General features: G+C 39.5%; 1 long non-coding RNA gene across 1 annotated transcript; it reads right to left on the bottom strand.

Annotated features, from left to right (window-relative positions):
* Window positions 1–1,349: 1,349 nt before the first annotated feature.
* On the bottom strand, window positions 1,350–19,257 carry LOC123595342. The gene is made up of 3 exons (XR_006711135.1): window positions 19,243–19,257; window positions 9,779–9,788; window positions 1,350–1,939 (listed from the first exon to the last, which is right to left on the bottom strand). It is a non-coding gene; the product is annotated as an uncharacterized LOC123595342 (long non-coding RNA).
* Window positions 19,258–19,572: the final 315 nt, after the last annotated feature.

The following is a 19,572-nucleotide window of genomic DNA, read 5'->3' as shown; positions in this document are numbered from 1 at the left end:
CAGCCTAAACAAGCAGACACCCCCAGGAACCAGTGTAGCACCAACATTCACTACCAAACTCGTTAACAGCATGCCCCACTCTGTGTTCCCCTGTGGACATGACCCCTCCAGCTAGGTCTTGCCTCCAGGTCCTCTCTCAAAGCAGACCTGCACAAACCTTGCTAACACTGTGCACCCCACTCCCAGGTTCAATTCCAGACTTTCCCTCTCCAATAGGTCCTTGGCTGCAGTCTAACCAAACTGGTGCTACAAATCTGGTTGAGTGTGGGCAGTCCCAATAGAGACCAGCACCACTCCAAAGTGACTCCTACCCTGAAGAAAGGGGAAGACAACCACATGCACCAGTCTGACTGTAGTCCCAACGGTGGCCTGGGGAAGGAAATCTGGTCTGACTGCAGTCTGTGCCCACCAACAAAAGCTTCTCAGGGAATAACACAGGGAAAGTCCCCAGCAGTTTGGTGCTACTGCATCTCTAGTAAATGCCTGGTCTAAACTCAAGCCTAAAGTGGCCCTAGACTGGCCCACTAAAAACACAGAGACCAAACCCTGCCCACAACAGGCAAAGAGAGCCATTGCAGATCAATGAATTGGAAACAAAAGAGGCTAAGTCACAATAGCAGGGCACAGGTAACACACATAGGAGACACACTTGAACCAAGTTCTGGTGAACAGCAGACATTGCAATGCAGGGCATTCCAGGACCTCTTTTTCATAAGGCCACTATTTTCAAAAGCGGGAGATATAGCTGACTTTCCTAACACAGAAAAAGACACAGAGAGTTAGACAAAATGAGGAGACAGAAGAATATGTCCCAAATGAAAGAACAGGGCAAAATCAAGCAAGAAACTAAACAAAATGGAGATAAAAATTTAAAGTAAGGGTTATAAAGATACTCATTGGACGTGAGAAAAGAGCGGAGGACCTCAGTGAGACCCTCAACAAAGAGACAGAAAACAAAAAAGGACCAATTATAGATAAAGAATTCGAAAACTGAAATTAAAAATACACAAGAGGTAATAAATAGTAGACTAGAGGAAGCAGAGGAACAGATAAGGGACCTAGAGGAAGGAATAATGGAAAACAATCACACTGAACAGGAGAGAAAAACAAAATAATAAAAAATGAAAATAGACTCAGCAACACCATAAAGCATCATAACATATGCATTATAGGGGTGGCAGGAGAGGAGAGAAAAAAGGGGGCAAAAATGTATTTGAAGAAATAATAGCTGAAAACTTCCCAAATCTTGGGAAGGAAACAGAAATCAGGTCCAGGGGCACAGAGAACCCCCAAGAAAATCAACCCAAGGAGGTCCACACCAAGACATATAGTAATTTAAATGGCACAAAGTAGTGATAAAGAGAGAATTTTAAAAGCAGCAAGAGAAAAGAAAATAGTTACATAAAGGGAAACGCTGTAAGGCTATCAATTTGATTTTTTAGCAGAAATCTTGTAAGCCAGAAGGGACTGACATAATATATTCAAAGTGCTGAAACAACAACAACAAAAACCTACAGCCAAGAATACTGTGTTCAGCAAGGGTATCATTTGGAATAGAAGGAGAGATAAAGAGTTTCCCAGACAAGGGTAAAGGAATTCATGACCACCAAATGAGTCATACAAGAAATGTTAAAGGTAACTGTTCGAGTGGAAAGGAAAGGCCATAAGCAGGAATAATAAAAGTAGGATGCACAAAAGCAGTAAAATTAATTATGTCTATAAAAAGATGTAAAGTATGACACCACATACCTAAAATGTGGGGTGGAGAGGAGTCAAGCATGGGTTCAAATTGAAGTGACCATCAACTTACTATAGACTTCTATAAGCATAAGATGTTATATACAAACCTAATGGTAACCACAAATCAAAAACCAGTAACAGATATGCCAAAAAATAAAGAGAAAGGAATCCAAGATTATCACTAAAGAAATCCAGCAAACTATGACAGAAATGAGCAAGAGAAGAATAGAGAAGAACTATAAAAACAACCATAAAACAAGGAACAGAATGGCAATAAGTACATATCTATCAGTAATTAACATTACTCAGCCGTAAAAATTAATGAAATCTTGCTATTTGCAACAACACGGATGGATCTAGAGTATATAATATTAAGTGAAATAAGTCAGTCCAAGAAGGAGAAACACCACATGATTTCACTCATATATGGAATATAAGAAACAAAACAAGTGAGCAAAGAAAAAAAAGAGACAAGCCAAAAAACAGACTCTTAACTATAGAGAACAAACTGATGGTTACCAGAGGGGAGGGGTTTCAGAGGATGGGTGAAATAAGTGAAGAGGATTAACACTGTTCATCATGATGAGCACTGTATAATGTATAGTATTGTTTACTTTTTTTTTTTATGTTTATTTTATTTTTGAGAGAGAGAGAGAGAGAGAGCGCAAGCAGGGGAGGGGCAGAGAGCGAGAGAGACACAGGATCCAAAGCAGGCTCCAGGCTCTGAGCTGTGAGCACAGAGCTCCGTGGTGGGCCGGAACCCAAGAACTGTAAGATCATGACCTGAGCCGAAGTTGGTGCTCAACCAACTGAGCCACCCAGGTGCCCCTGTATAGAATTGTTGAATTGCTATATTGTACACCTGAAACTAATATAACACTGCATGTTAACTACACTGAAATTAAGATAAAAAAATAAAAAAATAAAAAATAAAGTGAGTTTGGAAGACAACATATAGTTAGATCTTTTTATCCATTTAGCCACTCCATGTCTTTAGATTGGGGGAGTTTAATCCATTTACATTTAAAGTGGTTATTGATAGGGAAGGACTTACTACTGCCGGTTTCATCATTGTTTACTGTTTATCTTGTAGTTCTTTTGTCCCTCTTATGTTTTGTTGCTTGCTGTCTTCCTTCGTGTTTCATTAATTGTTTTGTTGTTTTTTGTTTTGTTTGTTTTTGTTTTTTGGTCATGACATGGTTTGATTCCTTTCTTATTTTCTTTTGTCCCTTCTATAGGTATTTTCTGTCTGGTTACCATGGGACTTACCTAAAACATCTTATAGTGACAACAATCTATTTTTAAGCTGGTAACAATTTCAATCACATAAAAAAATTCTACACTTCTACTTCTCTCCCCTCTACTTTATGTTATAGATGTTAGAAATTATATCTTTTATATTGTGCATCCAATAACATTTTTATAATTATAGTTATGTTTTACACTTTTGTCTTTTAGGTTCTACACCAGAATTTAAAGTGATTTATATACTATAGTTACAGTATTTTAGTATTCTGTACTTATTTATATAGTTACTCTTACACTAGTGAGCTTTATACTTTCATGTTTTTGTGTTGCTGTTTGATGTGTTTTCATTTCAACCTGAAGGACTCTCTTTAGCATTTTTTTATTAAAGTTTTTTTTTTTTAATGTTTTTATTTATTTTTGAGACAGAGAGAGACAGAGCATGAGCAGGGGAGGGGCAGGGAGAGAGGGAGACACAGAATCCGAAGCAGGCTCCAGGCTCTGAGCTGTCAGCACAGAGCCCAACACGGGACTCTGACTCACAGACTGTGAGATCCTGACCCAAGCCTAGCCGAAGTCAGAGGCCCAAATGACTGGGTCACCCAGGTGTCCCTCTTTAGCATTTCTTATAAGGCTGGTCTAATGCTGATGAACTCCCACAGCTTTTGTTTATCTGGGAAAGCCTTTTTCTCTTCTTCATTTTATTTTTAAGTAGGCTCCATGCCCAGAATGGAGCCCAATGCGGGGCTTGAACTCACAACCCTGAGATCGAGACCTGAGCTGAGATCAAGAGTCAGATGCTTAACCAACTGAGCCACCCAGTTGCCCCTCTCCTTCATTTTTGATGGGACAATTTTGATGGATACAGTATTTGTGGCTGGCAGTTTTTTATAGTGCTTCAAATATACCCCTTCTGACCTGCAAGGTTCCTGGTGAAGAAAAAATCTGCTTATAGTCTTATGAGGGTTTCCTTGAGTATGATGAGTCACTTTTATTTTGCTGATTTCAAAATTCTCTTTGACTTTTGACAATTTGATTATAATGTATCCATTAGGATTCTTGAATGTGGATGCCATTTCCTCCTCCAAATTTGAGGAGTTTTCAGCCATCACTTCTTAAATAAGCTTTCTTTTCCTTTCTCTCTCTTCTTCTCCTCAGTTATTGCATTCTTCACCTCCAAAATTCTGGTTGGTTCTTTTTAATATTTTCTATCTCTTTGCTGTACTCATTTTGTTCATGCATACTCTTCCTGAGCTCACTGTGCAGTTTTATGATGGTTATTTTGAATTCTTTGTCAGGTAATTCATGTACCTCCATTTCTTCAGAGTTGATTTATGGAGATTTATTTTGTCCCTTTGATTGGGCCATTTCCCCTTGTTTCTTGATGTCCTTGTAACTTTGTGTTGGTTATCTGTTGATACTTGAAAAAACAGCCACCCCTCTCTCCCAGGCTCAGACTGGCTTAGTACAGGGAAAGACCTTCACCAATCAGCCCAGCTAGAGATCCTGGGGGCCTCTCAAACATTTTCTGTGGATGTGTCTTCTCTAGACTTGTGCACGTAGATTTTGAATTAAGGGGATTTGCTTGTTTCTTTCATTCAAAACCTCATAATCTCTTGCTTTCTCTGGAGTCTGCTGTACTGTGAGTCCTCTGCAACAGCAGCATGCTGCCTGGCTTTTGATTTTCCAGTGGCCCTTAAGGCATCTAGAGTATGTCAGGTCCTGTCAGTGCCCCAAGTTGTGCTAGACAGAAACCAATCCTTTGGGTAGCCCCCTCAATAAGCCAGGATGTTGGACGCATACTCCATTCTTCTCCTCTCCCAAGGAAGAGGCTGTCAACTTGTATCAGTGTCTTTCTCCTGTACCATGGGCCCTCTGGAGCAGCAGCAGCTGCACTGATCTTTTTTGTTCTCAGCAGCTCTCACGCATCTAGAGTATGCTAGGTCCCATCCACGGTCTGAGACAAAAACCGGTCCCTTGGACAGCCCCCTGAAAAGCTGGAATGTTGGACACATGCTCCACTGTTCACTTTCCCCTTGAGGGAGAGGCCGCCAGGCTGTCTTAGCCTGTGTCTGTTGTACCGCAGGTTCTCAGAAGCAGCAGCAGGCGGCCTGGCTCTCTTTTGTTCTCAGCGGGCCCCCAGCTATTTAAAGTATGCTGGGTCTTGTCAGCGCTCAGAGGCAGGCAAGACAGAAGCCAGTCCCTCAGGTAGTCCCCTTGAAAAGTCAGAATGTTGAATGTATAGTCCAGTCTTCTTTTTCCCTACCCAGGGAGATATACCAGGAGTCGGGACTAGGGTAAGAGGGTCACAAAATTTCCTAGCACCTTTGATGTAGCTGATTTCATGCTTGCCTGGGGTACAGAAGCCTTTTAACTGGTTTCTGGATTTCTCATAAAGAGAATTCATTCCTGTACTGCCGTTGGTGTCTCTGTGGGAGGAAGGATGGTCTGGGCATCCTATTCTGCCATTTTGCTTACATCGCTCTGCATCAGCTTTTGGGACAAGGCCACTTCCTTTCTCAGTAGCTCCCAGACAATAACTGAGTATGGTGGTGGTATCAGGCTCTTACCATGACTTTGCAATGTGGAACTCCTATAATGGGCAATCTTTGCTTTGGAGCTCCCCATTGTGTTGGCTAAGACTGCCAGATCTGCACTGTAGTCTGAAGCCAGCTAGCCCTTTCTAACCCGCATTCTCCCCCTTTCATCTTTTTTTTTTTTTTTGTAAAGTTTATTCATTTATTTTGAGAGAGAGAGAGGGAGGGAGGGAGAGGCAGACAGTGAAGGAGAGAGAGAGAATCTCCAGCAGGCTCCACACTGTCAGTACAGAGCCCGATTTGGGGTTTGAACTCATGAACCCGAGAGATCATGACCTGAGCTGAAATCAAGAGCGGAGGCTCAGCTGACTGAGCCACCCAGGTGTCCCTCTCAATGAAGCTTTAAATGGCTTAATTAGTAATGCTGTTCCAGAGGCATTGATATTGTAGACTATTTGTAGCTTGTCTAATCATCTTCCATCTGCCCCCAGATCCATGACATTTACCATGTAACCACTGCAGCATTTCCTTGTGCTGGCATAAGCAATATTTTACAGTATAAACTCTATAATAATGGCTGACAACATGCCAGAGTTTAACAAACAATCTAAACTTTACATGGAATGGCACCAGCATTCTTGTCTTTGTTTTGCCATATTACTGTTGTTAGCTCAATTTAAAATTTCATTTTCTTTCAGGAGCCACATTAAAAGAAGCTACACACTGGCAAACGTTTGGCCACTTTGAATTTTTTAAATTATTTTCCTTTTTATGTTGTCATACAAGTAAAATAAACTTTTTTCTTTGGTATATATGCCCATGAATTTTAAAGCATATATAGATTTGTGTAACTACCACAACAATCAGGATATTGAATAGTTCCATCAATCCCCACACTCCCTCATGCTGCTGTTGATTTGTTTTCTGTCTCTATAATTTTGTATTTTTGAGAATGTCATGTAGGTGAAATCATACGTACAGTATGTAACTTTTTGGGACTGACTTCTTTCACTCAGCATAATGCCTTTGAGATTCATCCAAATTGTTCTATGTAACCACAGTTTCTTCCTTTTTATTGCTAAGTAGAATTTCATTATTATGGATGATGTGTCACATGGAGTTAATCTATTCACCAACGGAAGGATATTTGGATTGCTTCCAGTTTGGGGCAAAAGGAATAGAGGGGATTATAAAAGTTAATGTACAAAAGTTTTCGTGTGAGCATAAGTTTTCATTTCTCTAGGGCAGAGGTTGGCACACATTTTCTGTAAAGTGCCAGATACTAAATACCTTAGGTTTTGTGGGCCGCTTATAGTCTCTGTAACATATTCTTAAAACAAACAAACAAACAACAAACAACTCTTTAAAATTATAAAAAGCATTCTCGGGGCGCCTGGGTAGCTCAGTTGGTTAAGCGTCTGACTCTTGGTTTTGGCTCAGGTCACGGTCTCACGGTTTTGTGGGTTCGAGCTCCACATCGGGCTCTGCGTTGGCAGGGTGGAGCCTGCTTGGGATTCTGTCTCCCCCTCTCTCTACCGCTCCCCTGCTTGCGCTGTCTCTGTCTCTCTCAAAATAAATAAATGAACTTAAAAAAGAAAAAAGAATTTAAAATTATAAGAAGCATTCTTAGCCTGCAGACAGGCAAAAGCAGATCACTGGCCTGATTTGACCTGCTTGCCTCAGTTTGGTGACCCCCGCTCTAGGGCAAATATTTAGAACTCGGATCGTTGGGATTTGTAGTAAGTATATGTTTAAATTTATAAGAAACCGTTTTCCAGAGTGACCATACTATCTTGCATTCCTACTCTGTGCATGAAAGTTCCAATTGCTCTACTTCCTTGGCAGCACCTGGTATTGTCAGTATTTGTTTTGTTTTGTGTTTTATTATTCTAATAGATGTATGGTAGTATCTCACTGGGATTTTGTTCTGCATTTCTTTAATAGTTAATGATGTGGAGTATCTTTTCATGGTGAAAGTTTATGTCTTTTCTCCTTTTGCCAACTTATTGTTTTGTTACTGTTAACCTTTGAGAGTTCTTTATGTATTCTAGATACAAATCCTTTGTCAGATTCGTGGTTTGCAAATACTTCCCCCCAGGCTATAGGTTTATTCTCTCAATAGGGTCTTTCACAGAGATAAAGTTTTAATTTTGATGAGGCTCAATTTATCAATTTTTTTCTTTTATGGATCACGCTTACTGTCAAGACTAAGAATCCTCTGCCTAGCCCTAGGTCCCAAAGGTTTTCTCCTACTTTTTTCTTAATGTTTTATAGTTATGATTTGCATTGAAGTCCTGTTTCATCTTGAGTTAGTTTTTGTGTAAGACGTGAGATGTAGATTGAGATTCTCCTTTTTCTCCCTGAGGATGTGCAATTGCTTCAGCATCATGTTGGAAAGGTAACTTTCACTCTAGTGGATTGCTTTTGCATCTTTGTCGAAAATCAGTTGTACATATTTCTGTGAATATATTTCTGGATTCTCTATTCTGTTCCACTGATCTATGTGTTTATTTATTTATTAAAAAATTTTTTTAATGTTTATTTTTGAGAGAGACAGAGAGAGCACGAGCAGGTGAGGGGTATAGAGAGAGGGGCACAGAGAATCTGAAGCAGGCTCTGTGCTGACAGCAATGAGCCTGATGTGGGGCTCAAACTCACAACCATGAGATCATGACCTGAACTGAAGTCAGACACTCATCTGACTGAGCCACCCAGGTACCCCTGCTCTCATCTTTATAATTTCTTTCCTTCTGCTTGCTTTGTGTTTCTTTTGCTTTTTTTTCTAGGTTGGTTTTTTTTGTTTTGTTTTTAGGGTGAAAAATTAGATTATTGATTTCAGTTCTTTCTTTTCTAATATCAACATTTGATACCACTAATATCCTTCTAGGTACTTGTTCAGTTGTATCCCACTAATTTTGAAGTGTTATAGTTCCATTTTTGTTCAGTTCAAAATATTGTCTAATATTTTTGAGATCCATGAATTATTTAGGGATATATGTTTAATTTCCAATTGGAGACACAGAACATACTTTCTGATTTCATTTTTTTTTTTTTTAAAGTTTATTTATCTTTGGGACAGAGAGAGACAGAGCATGAACGGGGGAGGCGCAGAGAGAGAGGGAGACAGAATCGGAAACAGGCTCCAGGCTCTGAGCCATCAGCCCAGAGCCCAACGCGGGGCTCGAACTCACGGACCGCGAGATCGTGACCTGGCTGAAGTCGGACGCTTAACCAACTGCGCCACCCAGGCACCCCAATACTTTCTGATTTCAATTCTTTCCAATGTACTGAGGTTTTTTTATGACCCTGGATATGGTCTATCTGGACAAATGTTCCATGTTCACTTGAATATATTCTGCTCTTGTTTGGGGGGGTGTTATATAAATATTAGATGTAGTTGATTGATGGTGTCGTTCACTTTTATATCTTTGCTGATTTCTTCTAGTTCTATTGATTTCTGAGAGCAGAGTATTGAAATCTCCAAATATAATTGTGAGATTTTCCCTTTTTTGTTCTCTAAGTGTTTGCTTAATGTATTTTCAGACTTCGTTTTTTTTTTTTATTGGTGTGTGTAGACCAGTTACATTTAGTGCTGTTATTGATATGCTTGCATTTATGTTTACTATTTTATTATCAGATGTTCGTTCTGGTTTTTTTGTTATTCTGTTTCTACTTCTTGCCTTCTTGTGCATTATCTGAACATCTTTTTCACTTCATTTTAATTTATCCATTAGGTTTTTCAACTATCTCTTTACATAGCTTGTGTTGGTTTGGTGGTTGCTCTTAGGATTACAATATACATACTTACCTTTTCACACTCTACTTTGAATTAATATTTTACCGCTTCAAGTAGAATGTAGAAACCTTACCACCACATAGGTCCCTTTACCCTCATCCCCTTATGTTATACTTGTCTTATATCTACATACACTGAAAACCCGATCAAACAATTATACAGTTCTTGCTTTGAATCGTTAAACACATTTTAAATTATTTGAGAGAAGACTGGCCTATTTTGCTTACCCAGATATTTACTATTTCTATTGCTCTTCCTTCAGACCTGATGGTCCAAATTTCCTTCTCTTATTATTCCTCTTCTATCTGAAAAACTCTAATTCTTTTAGAGCAGGCATGCTGGCAATGATTTCTTTTAGTTTGTCTGAGAATGTCAGTTTCACCTTGATTCCTGAGGGATATTTTCACTGGATACAAAATTCTTCTTTTTAAAGTTTTATTTATTTAACTAATCTCTACACCCACATGGGGCTCAAACTCATGACCCTGAGATCAAGAATCGCACCCTCTGACTCAGTCAGCCAGGTGCCCCTGGATATAAAAATCTGTGTTGACTTTTTTCAACACAAAATCTTTGTGCCACTTCCTTCTTATCTCCATGGTTTCTGATAAGAAATCTGCAGTCATTCAAAGAGTTGTTCCCCTATAGCTAATACACTGTTTTACTCTGTCTGCTTTCAAGATCCTTTCTTCGTCTTTAGTTTTTAACAGTTTGATTATGATGTATCTAGGTATGGATTTCTTTTTGTTTATCTTTCTTCAGATTCATCAATTAGTCTCCAGTCACTATTTCTTCAATTACTTTTTTTCAGTACCACACTTTTTCTCCTTTCCTTTTAGAACTCAGATGACATGAATGTTTGCCCTTTTATTACTGTCCCACATTTCTTGAGGCTCTGTTCATTTTTTTCAATTTTTGTTTTCTTGGCTGTTCAGATTGAGCACATTTGATATACATTTAAATTAAATACTGATATACATTTAAGTTTAATAATACTTTCCTCTGTCATCATTATTCTACTATTGAACTCATCTCGTGAGTTTTTTTTTAATGTTTATTTATTTATTTTGAGAGAGAGACAACATGAGCGAGGGCAGGGAAGAGAGAGAGGGAGAGAGAGAAAACCTAGATTATCTTATACCTTGAAGGGCTTTACACTGAACTAAGAAAATATTCTGCTGCTCACCATTGTCCTTTCCGCCTTCCACAAAGTGGTGGTCTAGGGAAATAAATCATCATTGAAATTTTATTAATAATAAAAAGGGGGCGCCTGGGTGGCGCAGTCGGTTAAGCGTCCGACTTCAGCCAGGTCACGATCTCGCGGTCCGTGAGTTCGAGCCCCGCGTCGGGCTCTGGGCTGATGGCTCAGAGCCTGGAGCCTGTTTCCGATTCTGTGTCTCCCTCTCTCTCTGCCCCTCCCCCGTTCATGCTCTGTCTCTCTCTGTCTCAAAAATAAATAAACGTTAAAATAAAATTTTTTTTAAAAATAATAAAAAGGAAGAAATATAGGAACTGTACAAAAATATCCTCAAGAATATAGGAGCAAGACCAAGAGAAGACCAAAGGGCACACATCGGAGATAATTTGCCAGGGAAAAAAATGAAAATCATGACCAAAGATTTATATAGGAATACAAAAAACTACATAAAAGCACAATATGTGAATAAGGAACTTAAACACAGATAAACAGCTCAAGGAAAAAAAAATAAGATAAAAGAAATAAGAAATGAGCTAGCAGGGCTCAGGAAAGAAATGGAGAAGATATATAAAGGAGAAATGAAGGTCATCTTATAAACATCAAAAAAATAAAGAGATTACTGGGGGTAAAAGCCATGGGCATGAAAGGTAGGCTTGAGAAAAGTGAACAAAATGAATGAGAATATAACAAGTAGTTTTAGAAGTTTAAAAGTATTAAAGAGAAGGGGCACCTGGGTGGCTCAGTTGGTTAAGCATCTAACTCTTGATTTCGACTCAGGTCATGATGTCATGGTTTATGGGACTGAGTTCCACATTGGGCTCTGCACTGAATGTGGAGCCTGCTTGGGATTCTCTCTCTCCCTCTCTCTCTGCCCCTTCCCCACTCTCTCCCTCTCTCTCAAAATAAATAAACTTAAAAATTTTTTAAATAAAAGGATTAAAGAGAAAATGACATATATAAAGAACAAAGACCTACCTCATGTATGATTGGTGTTTCTGAATAAGAGAATAGATTAAATGGAACAGTAATATCAACAAAAATGTTCAAATATAAAATTCAAGAGTGCTTCCAGAAATAAGACTTGAATTTTAGCTTGAAAGAATAAACCTATCCCAGGTAAAATTGAAATAAAATAGCTACCTTCAACACATATCCTGACAAAGTTAACGGATTTCAGAAATAAAGAAAGAATCCCACGAGAATCCTTGCAAATAAACCAAGTCACTTGTGAATGGGAAAAAATTCATCTGGCTTCCAGCCCCTCTATAATAGCATCCAACATTAGAGGATGGAGAAGTAATGCCTACCAAGTCTTCGGAGAAAGAGAATGTGTGGTGAGCAGACCGTCATCCAACTATAATGGCACAGATGGCTTTATATTTCTCAAGAGTCTTTCTTGAAGACAGAACTGTCTGATAAATTTCTACCAACAGATACAATAATAAAAATGACTAAGAGTGATCAATGGGTCCATTAAAGGCTAAAATGACTACAGAAAGAGAACAGCATATACATCTTATATACACTGAGATGATATAAATAGAAGTCATAATATAGCCAACCAAATTCTGGATATCCTAGAGGTGAGGAAACATGGAGGTAGTATAAGTATGCCAATTTCCTCATCTTTCAAGAATTATTTAAACCCAATAATAGAGACATAAGTATTTTTCTCTGAAGGTGTAAATTCACTTTAAGAAACTCATGGATAGAGATTAATACATTTATTTATTTATAACATTTTTCTCTTTATTATTATTATTTTTTAATGCTTATTTACTTTTGAAGGAGAGAGAGAGACAGAGCGTGAGTGGGGGAGGGGCAGAGAGAGGGAGACACAGAATCTGAAGCGGGCTCCAGGCTCTGAGCTGTCAGCGCAGAGCCTGACACAGGGCTTGAACTCACAAGCCATGAGATCATGCCCAGAGTGGAAGTCAGATGCTCAACCAACTGAGCCATCTAGGCGCCCTTAACATTTAGTTTTTAAATAATTTTAGATTTCCAGAAGAGTAGCAGAGATAGTACAGAATATTCCTGTATACTCTTCACTCAGTTTCTCTAATGTTAATATCTTATATAACCATTGCTATGGTACCAATGTTTGTGTCCCCTCAAAATTTATATGTTGAAATCCTAATCCCCAAAGGTGATGGTATTTGGAGGTGGAGACTTTGGGAGGTGTTTAAGTCATGACAGTGGAGCTCTCATGAATGGGATTAGTGCCATATAAAAGAGGTGCCAGAGAGATCCCTATCCCCCTCCAGTATGTGAAGACATAATGAGAAGACACCAACTATGACCTTGGAAGAGGGCCTTCATTTGACCATGCTGGCACCTTGATCTTGGATTTCCAGCCTCCAGAACTGCGGGACATAAATTTCTGTTGCTTGTAAGCCACCTAGTCTGTGGTATTTTGTTATAGGAGCCCAAATGGGCTAAGACAACATTGGTACATTTATCAAAAGTAAGAAATGAACACTGGTACAATACTTTCAACTACACTCCAGACATTATTTGGATTTCCCTTTTTCTCTTTCAAGATCTGATTCAGGTGATACCATCTTGCATTTAGTCATTATGTCTCTTTACTCTACACTCTGTGATGTTTTCTTGGTTTTTCCTTGTCTTTTAAGGAGATCAAGAGTCACAGGCTCTACCTACTGAGCCATCCAGGTTCCCCTAAAAACCTTTTATTATCGAAAATTTTAAACATATACAAAAGTAGAAATGATCATATAATGAACACCCATGTACTCATCACTAAGCTTCAACAGTTTTCAATATTTTGCCAATCTTTTTCTATTTAACCACCTTCAAAGTCCCTCAATTCTCACAAAGATATCAGATATCATTTTTAGTTAGTTTGTTCACATTGGGATCCAAGCAAGCTTTATATATTCTTTTGATTATTGTAGATCGTAAGTTTCTTTTATTCTCTAACAGCTCCACTCCCTTTTCTCCCACACCATTGATTTATTGGACAAACTGGATCATTTATCCTGTAGGATATATTATATTCTGGATTTGGTTGATTGCTTCTGCAGGGTGTCATTGAACTCAATCTCTGTTCCCTGTGTTTTCTGTTCGGTATTTATATAGAGCAATTTGATTAGATTAGTGGGGGCTTTTTGTAGGCAGAATATGTAACAGGTGGCTATGTACTTCCCCTCACAACATATCAAGGGGCAGATAATGTGTGTTGTCTCTCTTGTAGTGATGCTAAAATTAATTAGTAAGATCAGGTGACGTCAGCCTGATTCATCCATTTTAAAGTTTCCTATCAATCTTTCCCCTAATGGTTTTTAGCAGCCATTGATGATCATCACTAAGATCCATCATTTTATTAAGACCTGAAAAATGGTAATATCTTATTTTATCATTATTCTGCATATTATCTGGAATTCTCCTAAAAAGAAGAAGATTCTTCATCAACTATCTGGTTATGGAAAAATTCAATTAATGTACAGGAAAGGCAGATACGTGTTTGATTCTTTCTCTTATTTTAAAAACCACTTTTTCAAAACAATAAATTGATGCTCTAGCTCCAATGATGACAAATAAGCTTTCTGGGTTTTTGTTTCATTTTTTCCTACCATTGTGAACTCATAAATTTAAGAAATTGATGCTTATCAATCAATGCAATGTTTATTCATTTTGATACCCAAATGATCTCATCTTAAACCAGCGGGAGTGCCTTCAAGTTGGTTCCTGTGTCCTTTTGACAAACCCCAGTAGTCACTGATAGTTCCTTTGCTTATTTTATACACTTCTAACTCTAAGTGGAATCTGCCATCTCTCTAAGGAGCCCTATTTCTTTTAGGTGAAAATGGTATTTAGAGGCCACCATTTTGGTACTAGTGTGCTCATGCTCCTGAGTCATCATTGTATCTAAGTCTCTGTCAGTGTACAAAGCTAAGAGATACAATTAAAAAAAAAAAAATCCTAGGGGCGCCTGGGTGGCTCAGTCCATTAAGCATCCAACTTTGGCTCAGGTCATGATCTCACAGTATATGGGTTCAAGCCCCACATCAGGCTCTGTGCTGACAGTTCAGAGCCTGGAGCCTGCTTCGGATTCTGTGTCTCCCTCTCTCTCTTTCCCTCCCCTGCTCGCACTCTGTCTCTCTCTTTCAGAAATAAGTAAAACAATACAAAAAGAATAAAAAATAAAATAACCTAAGTCATGAGTTTATATTGATATTTCCAATATGAATTTATGATTAAACTGTATAATTTATTTGATTTTATACTAGCATCTCTCTTTTATCTTTGGTGGAAAAATCCTTACTTTTAACAACATTATCATAATTATTAGGCTTATCCTGTGTGTGTGAGAGAAAATAGTAATACTAATATCACTAAGACTACTAAAAGCAGTTTAAGATTTTTTTAAGAGCACTTTGCCCTAAGGGTATATTCCACTGGGTTTGTGTCATTAAAACACTGTATTTTAAAGCAATTTGAATAAATTATTTCTCACTGTGAGAGAATGCCACCATCTGATGCATGAGTGCTTCTAATTGGTATAACCCAAATTACATCCAAAACCCCGGCAGCAAAGGAGCCTTTTATCTTTCCAGACGGTGCACACTGAAATGGGTGTTGAACAAGTCAGTCTGACACATCTGCCTTTATAAGGCTATAGGTAAGTGCTTCAAAGTTATGTGCTAAAAGGTTAGTGGGGTAGAGGTTAGTTGGGTAGAGGATCAGGAAGTGTAGTGATCATTTAGAATACCTGCTTGGGGGAGGTGAGGGGAAATGGACTCAAAGAAACATAGATTTCCAATCAGTGTTCAGGACCCATCTGAGACAAGAGTCTGAATTCCTAATGGCCTTGTGTGCGTGATGGCATCTGGCAGCCCAGGTAAGAGCTTGAAGAGGAGAGTGGGCTTTGCAGTGGTGGGAGGATAAAAGAACAGGGGGCTCAGGATGCTAAGGTGCTGGCAACAGAGAAACTGATGTGATACACCATGAAGCTCTAGAAAAGAGAGGATGTTAAAAGAGACAGAAAAATAATGATAAGCGCTTGCAATAAGCCAGGCACTGTCCTAAGCACTTTACATATGCTAGTTCACTGAAATCTTACAACATGTTAAGGCAAGTATTGTTATTATCATCCCCATTTTACAGATAAGGAAACTGAGACCCTGAGAAGTTAATTTGAACAAGGTACACATATAGTAAATGGCAGAATTAGAATTTAAACCTAGAAGACTGGCTCCACAGAAGGAAGCAGTAAGACGTGCTTAACCTGGCAAAAATTATAAAAGCTGTAATACCTGTAATACCTGTAGCTGGTGGGGATATAGATTGCTGGTGGACATTGGAGTATTACAGTCATTTTAGAAATGAATCTGGTAACAACTGTTAATATTAATATATTTCATTTCCCCAGCAACTCTGCTCCCGGGAATCTATTCCATAGGAATGAAGGTAGTAGTAAGAAAGGACATGTGTAAAAGGATGTTTTATCGCAGCATTGCTCATAGTTGCAAAACAAAACAAAACAGGACGCCAAGTGAAAGCCTGCCAATAGGAGAATGGCTGAATGATGATAATATGTCCATACCACAAAAGTTATGCAGCCATGAAGAAGGTTCCATTGGGGCTATACCAGGTGACATGGGTGAGTTCCATGAAGTATTGTGAATTGAAAAAAAAAAAATCAAAATCCAAAATTGCTAACACAAGAACTGGAATAAATTTGAATATGATCATTTTGCAATCTCTAATAAGTTAATCTAAGCATCAATCATCATGGCTACTAACATCACAAAAATTGTCAATGAGGTTTTTGTGCTTCCTGAGGGAAGAATATATCATTATCTGTTTATGAAGTAGTAATAAAAGTTGGACCTGAATTTGACTAAGCCTCTGGAGCCAACTATAAGCTTATAGCAAATGGAAGAGGGCACATTAAATTAGACTATGGGAATACAATCACTAAAATCATGACTGTGGGATATGCTACAGGACAAATGTCCCGTTTTCTTCAAGAAATAAAGAAAAAGTGATGGAATGGGAAGCTATAGATCTAAAAGAGAATCAAAAGACATCAAACAAATTGTTTTTTAAAAGGTCATGTATGATATTTACTGGACAATTGGAAGTCTGACACTGATTGGATATTAGGATTTTGTTTATTACTTTTGTTAATGGTTTTGTGGCTTAAAAGAATTCTTATCTTGGGGCGCCTGGGTGGCTCAGTTGGTTCATTTAGCTGACTCTTGATTTTGGCTTAGGTCATGATCTTGCAAAGCCTGCTTGGGATTCTCTCTCTCCCTCTCTGTATACCCCTCCCCTGTTCACACTCTTTGTCTCTCAAAATAAATAAATAAACTTAATAATAATAAAAAAAAGAACCCTTATATTTTAGAGATGCATTTGAATTATTGACATGAAATGATATGATGTCTGGAATTTGCTTAAAAAGAATAAGAGGGCAGGGGTGCCTGGGTGGCTCAGTTGGTTAAGCGTCTGACTTTGACTCAGGTCATGATCCCGTGGTTGGGGAGTTTGAGCCCCACGTCCGTCTAGCTCTGTGATGACAGCTCGCAGCCCGGAGACTGCTTCGGATTCTGTGTCTTCCTCTCTCTCTGCCCCTCCCCACTCAGGCTGTCTTTCTCTCTGTCTCAAAAATAAATAAACATAAAAAAATAAAAGGAATAAGAGGGCAGAGTGAGTGGGGATATCGATAAAATGAGATTGGCTCTATGTTGATAATTGTTGAAACTGGGTAATCGCTACATGGTGTTCATTATACTATTCTCTTTGCTTTTTTTATATATGTTTAAAATTTTCCCATGATAATTTTTCTAAAATGTTATGGGTGGGGTGGTAGATATATTCCATTTGTCCCTCTAGATCTCCTCCCACCCTTCCCCCCATACTCTCTGCCTGGGAAGCTGACCTCTATGGATAGAATCAATGGGCTCCTGTGCCCTGTGTTAGGTTTGTAAAATGGGATACCCATAGGAGATGGAAGGAAGGAGAGTGAGGTTGGGGTTTTTCATTTCCCAGGCTCCCTCCCTGATGAGTCACAGTGAGCTGGCTGCCTCCTTTAATGAACCACAAGTCTCAGCTCCTGCCAGGGTGCTCTCCACCCATCCCTTTTTTGCTGCTCATCCCTCTTCTTGCCCTATCCCTAGTGGTTTCCCTAGACCCTGCCCATGCTTTTATAAATAATCTCTTATTAAACTCTTCTCCAATTACCCATTTTGAGCATGCCATCTGTTTCTTGATGGGCGCCTGTCTGATACCAGAAGGTAATCAGCAGCAATAAGTAGAATCAGGGGAAGAAGCCCAGAGTAGTGGGGAGGAGGCAGTATAGGGGATTGAAATGAGAGGAGAAGTAGCTGAGGGCAGAGGTTAGCCAAAATATACAACAACCCGTAGACTACAGACACTGAACAAGCTAGTACTGATACATCCCGGCTCATTCTCAGCCCTGCCTGAGTTGGGTTCAGATCTGTAGGACAGGACTGGTTGGGTTATTTGAACTCAAGTTTTCCCAGATGGTTGGGGCCTGGTGGTTAGCAGGACCCTCAGATTCTCTTATCCCAGGGGAGTCTCAGCTGCCAGCAGGGGCCCTGGTACAGCTGGAAAGCCTTAGTGGCCTCTGAGAAAACAGCCCTTAAATTTTCCCCAGGGAGCTGGGGTGGGAAAGGTAAGTGGTGGCTCCAGTAAAAGATAGTGCTCAGGCTACAAAATCTAAACCTGGGGGCAGGGCATGTCTCCTCCCCACGCTGACAGCCTGGTCCCATGCAGCAAAGGAAACTAAGCCAGTGGGAAGTGGGGTGGGTAATGCTACAAAGATCATGTGGTTCCCTAACTCTGTTGAGCCGATGTATCTTTTTTTAATGTTTGATTTTTGAGAGAGAGAGAGAGAGAGAGAGAGAGAGACAGAGTGTGAGTGTGGGAGGGCAGAGATAGAGGGAGATGCAGAATCCGAAGCAGACTCCAGGCTCTGAGCTGTCAGCACAGAGCCCAGCGAGGGGCTCAAACTCACAGACCGAGAGACCATGACCACAGCCGAAGTCAGAGGCTTAATTGACTGAGCCACCCGGGCACCCCAAGCCGCAGTATCTTTTAAAATGCTTTAATTTGAGGGCGCCTGGGTGGTTCAGTCAGTTAAGCATCCAGCTCTTGGTTTTGGCTCAGGTCATGATCTCATGGTTCATGAGTTCATGTCCTGCTTCAGGCTCTGCATTGAAGATATGGAGCCTGCTTGGGATTCTCTCTCTCCCTCTCTCTCTGCCCCTCTCCTGCTTGCACGCTCTCTTTGTCTCAAAATAAATAAATAAACATTAAAAAATAAAATATTTTAATTTTAAAATACATACATTTAACGTTCTATATAGTTCAAAATGGCTCAGAAATAAAAGCTATAACCAGATATACAATTAAAGCTCTCCCTCTAATGCCTGCCCCATCTGCCCAGTCCCCTTCCTCCCCAATTAAACAGCCACTGTAACCTTTCAGAGGTTAAAAAAAAATTTTTTTTTAGTGTTTATTTTTGAGAGAGAGAGAGAGAGACAGAGTGCAAGTGGGGTAGGGGCAGAGAGAGAGGGAGACACAGAATCTGAAGCAGGCCCCAGGCTCTGAGCTGTCAGCACAGAGCCCAATGTGGGGCTCAAACTTGTGAACTTCCAGATTATGACCTGAGCCTAAGTTGGACACTCAACTGACTGAGCCACCCAGGCACCCCATAATGTTTATTTTTGAGAGACAGAGAGAAAGAGAGACAGAGCGCAAATGGGAGAGGGGCAGAGAGAGAGGGAGACATAGAATCTGAGGCAGTCTCCATGCTCTGAGCTGTCAGTACAGAGCCTGACATGGGGCTCGAATTCACGAACTGCGAAGTCATGACCCGAGCCAAAGTTGGACACTTAACCGACTGAGCCATCCAGGCACACTCTCTTCCAGACATTTTTTAATGTATATGGATATACATTAGTATATACATGTGTATGGATATACATACACATGGATATACATGTGTATGGATATACATAGTAAGGATATGGATATCCTTACTTTTCTCCTTTTAACATGATGTA

Source organism: Leopardus geoffroyi, chromosome X (assembly GCF_018350155.1).
Source record: "Leopardus geoffroyi isolate Oge1 chromosome X, O.geoffroyi_Oge1_pat1.0, whole genome shotgun sequence".
NCBI lineage: Eukaryota > Metazoa > Chordata > Mammalia > Carnivora > Felidae > Leopardus > Leopardus geoffroyi.
Note: the sequence above shows the minus strand (reverse complement) of the source record. Positions and strands in the feature narration are given on the sequence as shown.